Here is a 7,207-nt window from a genome sequence, read left to right on the forward strand (position 1 = left end):
TTGGGGAGCGAGGGCCTGCCCTCAGCCACAGTGTACCTCTAGCACTCTCTGAGGAGCGGTCGCTCCGCAGCGGCTCGCGGGCTCTAGGTCCTCGCCACTCGCTGCATTGAGCGGCCCGGAACCAGGAAGGCGACGGAGGCGGCGGCGCCCCCGAGAGACAGCTGGGATCTGGCGCCCCTGCCGCTGGCTGCCGCGCTAGCTCCGGGCGGTGGTACCTTCTCTCCCCGGCCCCAACCCCCAGGCGGGTCCTTGGCTGCCCTCAGGGACCAGCCCAGAGCCTGAGAAGCCTCGCGGTGGGCCCGACGCAGGGCCCAGCACCGGACAGTCCCATTCTCTCCGTGGGGTACCGCTCTCCACAAAGACAGGCGTCTATTCCCAACCCTCGAGGTCAGGCAAAGGCCACGAGTCTTTAGAGTTTGGATCGATGCTAAAAGCTGCTGCGCTCCCCTGCAGGCCCCAGCCTCTCCTGTCGCAGTCCCCAACTTCTTCTGACGCTGGCTTTAGCCGCTGCGTTTCTCCGTCGCCGGCTCGCGGGCTCCTGTTGCCTCCTGCGGCCTGCCCCCCACCTCAAGTGCAACCCCATTTTCCTTCTCTTCGGTCCTTCTGGTCTTCAAGACTTCCTCCTTCCCCAAGTTCCTTCTGCATTCCAATCTTTCTTTCCCCAGCCTGCTTTTCTTCTCGCACTGCCCTCCCATCTCTCTCTGCTTCCCACCCTCTGTCTTCCCGGCTTCCCCACTCCCCTTCCAGCGGACCCCTCCCTTTGCAGCTCTACCCCAATCTGTTTCTCTTCAGCCCAGCCTCGCCCCATCACGAGTTTCCTTTATCTGTCCCCAGATTCCCCGTGCCTGTCTTCCCCGCCCACTGCCTCGCTCCTTCCTGGGCCTGAACGCAGGAAGGCTGGCGGCAGAGTGCTGCTCCTAGCTCCCACAGTGCTCTGTGCCTTGCACGATTATTGGGTACTCAAGCACAGATCACAATATGTTCCCCTTTAATCGTACCAATACTCTGAGATTGGTGTGACTATTTTCACTTTCCAGAATGAGAAAAATCAGACTGAAAGAGGTTAAGTGACTTTTCCAGGATCACTCAGCCAGGAGGTATGCAGCCAAGGACAGAACCCGGGACTTGGCCCCTCAGCTCAGTGTCTTCTCCCTCCAGCAATCATACCTACTCCTCCAATATCACCATTTCATTTCTTGCTTTTTTTCTTCTTGTTGTTCTTGTGGTTTCATTTCATCTCAGGTAGTATCCTTCTCCCTCACACTGTTTTATTTATTTATTTTTTTGAGGTATTTCCTCTCTCTACTCTCCTCCCTCTCACTTTCTTTCCCTTTCTATTTTTTGCCATTTCATCTCCTCTTTGTTCCTTACTAGAACTTTTTGCCTGACAGCCTGCAGGGGGAGAGAGCTTTGCTTCTCTTCTGGTTCTACACTGTTAATTTCCTTATAGTTTGGGCCATGTCTTCCATCCTGGATGGCCACTGTCCTCCCCAGGAAATGGCAAACACCCACAGAAGACATGTGCATCAATCATGATTCTGAGACCCTTACATTTAATCTTCACAAAAATCCTGTTAGGTGCTGTATTATCCCTGCATTGCAGTCAAGGAAACTGAGGCCCAGTCTCACTGCTCCAGAGTCTGAACTCTTAACCACTGGGCTATGGAACTTCACTGCCCTCCTTTTGATCTCCTCCATGGATACTTCTGGCTCTATCTCAACCCTACCTATGTCCCTAGTTTCATGATTGTCAAGTTCTTATACTTGAAAGTGCTTTACTGTAGCCTTTTCTTTTTTCTTCTCTCTTTTCTAAGTTAATAACACAAAAGGAAATGGAACAGAAAAAAAAAACATAGTTTAAGGATTCTTTTTCCACTACAACAGAAAAAATGATTTTGCCTTTATAGGTCCCCTTCCACACTTCATTTTTGGTGCATATGTCCTTTTCATATTATTGCTACAAGGATAGATGCCATGTCAGATTCTTCCTTTGTTCCTTTTACTACCAAACCCATTGCCTTCAACATTTCTCTGTGCTCTCTGCCCCTCCTACTGGCCTACAAATGCCTCTTCTGCAAAACCACACAAACTCTTCATTTCTCATTTTCTCTTCTGCCTACCTGCTACCTCTGGGACGCACGCGGTCTTGTTTGGCCTGCTCAGCATCTTGTTCTGCACATCCGCCTCTCAAGTGTCATCCAGGAGAGGCTTCCTCCTTGTGGTCTGTCTCTATCCCTTCCCTCAGGGAAATGAACACTTGTGGTTTCTGTTATCATAACTTTAATTTCTATCAATGTGGTGTCTGGTTAATGATGATTCATGGGTTTGGACCCTCCAACCAATAAGTATATTTCCTGCCCACAGGGGCAACCCTGCATGTTTTCTCTACATTTTGCCCACAGCAATTATTATCTGCTACAAGATATCAGTAAACAGGAAACAATTAATGAGTCTATTCGCTGAGACTCAGGACCTCTCAGTGTACTAGACAGAGTCATGTGGAACAACAAATGACCCAAGGGCCAGGATCACAAAGGGTCTGTGATACTTCAGGATTACCCTGGGACAGGTGTTACTCTCCTTTGCTAGCAGCCTCAGTTGCATGTAAGGAAAGTTCTCTTTGCCCAAAAAGACTGCAATGATCATTTTACAGGTGAGGAGACATATCAGTGGAAGGGGGTCTAAGGTCACAAGCTAGTCAGAAATATATCCAGGACTAGGAGCCAAGACTTTCTGACTCTTAATCCAATGTTTCCTCTATATTTAAAAGAAAAAATCACTTCAAGTGTCATGACAGTGACTCAGTAATGTATAAAGCCTGATCGTTTCCTCTGTTGTGGGTATTTTTCAAATAGGAATCCTCCAATATTAAGACTATACTAAGGCCCTTGATCTAAGTGACTCCTGTCTGTGTGTGTGTGTGTTGTAAAAATACACAAAGAGCAAACAGCAAGTCAAAATCTGCTTTTAGATCTTCATGCCATATTCTGAGTCTTTGAAATATTGCTCTAGTTATCTCATCAGCAGTTTCTTCTATGAAGAACATTTTAAAGGGATGAAAATTTCTTGAGATGAACTCAGAAGGTCTGGCCTGGGCACCTGGGGCAGCTTGACTGAAGCGATATATCCTGGAGTCTCCCTCCCAAATGGAAGGAAGCTGTGAGTCTGGTGTCTCCTGCCCCCCAGTGGATGCTGAAGGAGTTGCATATGGAGAAACAAAACAGTATAGAGCATGGGAAAGTTTATAGGTATTTTCAAAGTTGAGAGAGGGATAGTGACATCAATTAATATAATTTTAAGAAGTTATGAGGTCACACAAGAGGCAACAAAACATCCACAAAGGAGCGATCTGTCTTCTCAGAGATACGGGACCAGAAACAAATAGAATTGTTCTGTTATTGTCTTAAGCTTGTGCCATTATTGTTTTTAAGTGATCCTTTTATATTCACCTAGGAAGAGAAGATTCTCTTAAGTAAATAAAAGAGGTTTTCTTTGTATTTTACTATTTATTTTTACGTTAAAGTGTCACTTTAAAGGCAACTTTTATAAAAGTGACTGAAGGTATTGGACTTTCAGTCAAAGCCCTGCATACTGGTGAAATGTTTTTGACATTTTGATAAAATTTCATTTGTAGGATCGTTCTTTTGAAATAGAAAAAAAAATTCTGTTAGCTCAGAATACTGAGCAGTGTTCTTCAAAGAGTAGTCAAGGTGGAGTCCTGAGCAGTAGGAGGAAGGTGAGGACTATGTTCACTTTAGGGGAGTAGAGGAAGGTAGGTGGGGAAAGAAAGTAAAAAGATACCTGGGAAGGGTATGTCCAAGATAAAATGTCTCTTTCACAACTTAGGCCGGAGGTACCAGTCTCATTCATTCTCTGTGCTTTACCCAACTAATACTGAACCTGATTTTTTCATTTGGTTTATTTGAGTGCTTCTTTGACAGATTTATAGAGAAGTTAAATGAAAAAGAATGAAGAGTTGTGCTAGAGGCTATTATAGTTCTCAGCCTCTCTGAGCCTTGGTTCCCCCAGCCCCTCGATCAGCTGAATGAGATGTCAGCTGAACAAGGAATCAGAGATTCAGTTGGTCCCATGAAGGTCCCCACTCTGATAGCTCTGAGATTGTCAGGGAATTAGAATTCTAGTTCTGGATATTGCAAGGAGCATGAAGTGCCCCTGGAGGACTCAAATGGACCTATTATTGCTCTCTTTCACACTACAGGACAAGTAGATGTCCAACCATGTTGTAGTTTGCCAATACAAGCTGTTCTCAACTGTGACCCTTGGGCCAGTAGCATCAGCATCACCGGAAACTGGTTAGAAATGCAAATTCATAGGCCTCACTCCAGATCAACTGCATCAGAACTTCTGGGGCTGGGGCCCTGCAATCTGTATTTTAACAAGCCCTCAGGGGATTCTGATGCAAGCTAAGTTTGTGAGCCACTGGTTTACACTATGAAACAGAGGTAAGCTACCTGCCAAGAACTTCAAGAAATGCTTTGATTTTAAAGGGAAGGCTGTAAAGTATGCAATTTCATTTTCAAATGAATGATTCTCTTTCCTAATGAGCAAATAATTTTCATTCTCCATGCAAACCAGGTGTATTCAATTGCCTACAGCCATACTAAACCAAATGTGGTTAATCCAGCCTGCTGTCTAAAACTAAATGGGGTGGAGACTGCTTAGAATCCGAAAAGTACACAAAGCAGATCAGAATAAAGCAGACTGTGGGGATCTTTTTATAGACTATAGATAATAAATGAAGGGTTTGGGATCATCTGTGTGTCACTTTTGGCTACTCAATATTCTAACTTTAATATGGTACCCCATAAATATGTATAATTTATGTTTTGTGTATCAGATAAAAAAAATAAACTTAAAACATCTCCTTGGTTTTATTGCCCCAGATTGAGTGAAATTACATCCCTTTAAGTTCTTCATGCAAATTATGTACAACATATAGAAAAGCTCACAGATTCTAGTAAATATGATGATTGTTAGACAAATACTTGGATTTTTTAATATAAAAATACTTGATTAATTTTAGACATTTTCAATCTTTATGCTTTTGTTCTGAAATTGCATTTAAATTTTTTCATCTAATTAGGCTTTCATATTCTCTGAAGAATTTCTTTTTGGTACGTCACTTCTCTAAAAGGGCTGTTTGTTTGACACAGCAAGATTTTACTGTATTTCATTGTGAATTTGTGGCAACACTTCTCTTCTGTAATGATTCAACATGTTTTATGTCTGTCCAAATATTCTAGATTAAAAACACATTGCAGTTTTCTAATAGGTATTGGGATACTTAAATGGGGCAGGCTAAGTTTGTTCTCAAATGAGCACCTACGATGCTTATATGAGAGTAAAAAAATGATTAAACTTTAGGAGCGATATGATCCCTGCCAAATCTTGCATAGAAAATTATGATTATATAGGAAATTGTCTTTCCTGTTTAGTATCATATTTGGTTTGAAAAATTACTACCAACTTTGTAAACATTAAAATAGAAGCAATAAAGATGTGAAATTTCACACAAGGGATCTACAATGTTTGGGTAATTATAAGCATATGGCTTCTTTACATGCGATTTCTATTAAAAGTGTATTTACTAGGGCCCTGGGAAACCAGAGGTTCTCAAATTCAGGGTTTATTTACGTGTGCCGAGAATGTCACATTTATTATCAATTTATCATAATCTGTATGTTGCTTTAGAACTTTAGCATTCACTAAGTTGATCACAGAAACTGTTTATTGCTCTCTTGTCTATTTGTTAATATACTAGGTTTTGCTTGTGAAAGAAATCACAAAGAGCAATTAGCTACTCACTTAAAAGTGTCTATACTTTCCCTATAAATTTAATTTTTTTCCATGTATTTTATGTTAATATCTAGGGCAGAAGCCTGCCTTGACTAGTTTCAATATGTCCTAGTTCAACAGAAATGATTGAAGTAACAATTTAAATTTAAATTTAAATTTTTAAATTAAAAAAAATTTAGTTGTGTACGTACATAATATCTTTATTTTATTTATGTATTTTTATGTGGTGCTGAGGATCGAACCAAGTGCCTCACACAGGCTACACAAGCGCTCTACCACTGAGCTATAACTCCAGCCCCAAATCCATGCGCTTTTGAAGCACTTTGATGCATCTGTTCCTAAAATCACTAAGAATAAATCAATTGTGTTGCCTATTTATTTAGAATTCATTCAATGAACACTTGAAATTCTGGAAAATGGTTGAAATCTCATTTTGAAAGAAATAAATATGGGACATAAGAGTTGGAAAAGACAGTGTAAACCCTACTTTTCCTCAAAAAACCTTCTCCCCATGACTTCGCCTCTCAAGTGCTGAGATTATGAAACATCACAGTTACAAGCTCTAATAAATTGGTCTTTAAAACTAAGTACAAAGATGGGAACTAGAATGGTGGTTGCCAAGGGCTGGGAGGATGGGAGGAGGGAATTAGTGCTTAATAGGTACAAAGCTCCAACTTGGAGATGGACGTTGTAGTTGGTTACTCAACAACATGGATGTACTGAAGTCCACTGAACAGTCCACTTTAAAAATGGTCACAGTGGTCAATTGTATACTTATAGTGTATTTAACCACAATTAAAAGGTAACACAGGTTAAATAAAACAATTCATCAGATGTCAATTTGCAAAATAATATGCTTAAAGGCAGTACTTTGTTTAGGTTGCCTGGTTGACTATTTTGACTTCAGGCTCAGTACACCCCATTAACAAGAATGTGTGTGGTTTTATATCTACACAAATGTTAAGGGGAAACATTTATTAGTCCTATAAGGGTAAAAACCCAACTCTTCTTTACCTCTCTAACCATATCATGTGAAAGCCTCTCAATTCCTCATCTTATTTTTTTTCCTCTTAGATAAGTAAAATCAGAATTTGCTACATTAATTTCATTTTATTGAAGAATTAATATGCAAAGGAAATATCTAAGTGCTATATGAAATGTTGAGTCTATAAGTTGATTCTCTAAGTTTCTGGTGTGCCTGTTCTGTGTTTAACAATCCTCCAAGGAGGAGAAAATTCTGAAACACTAAAAATTTATTTTTCCTCTTTGCTTTCTCTTTCTAGAGTTACCATTTTCTATGTCTCTTTCTCCCAGCTGTCAATTAATGCATAATATCCACTTAGGAGTAAATTAACCCCAGGCCTCAGGTCCCAAAAGGATATGTATTTTA

Source organism: Marmota marmota, unplaced genomic scaffold, assembly GCF_001458135.2.
Source record: "Marmota marmota marmota unplaced genomic scaffold, marMar, whole genome shotgun sequence".
Classification (NCBI taxonomy): domain Eukaryota; kingdom Metazoa; phylum Chordata; class Mammalia; order Rodentia; family Sciuridae; genus Marmota; species Marmota marmota.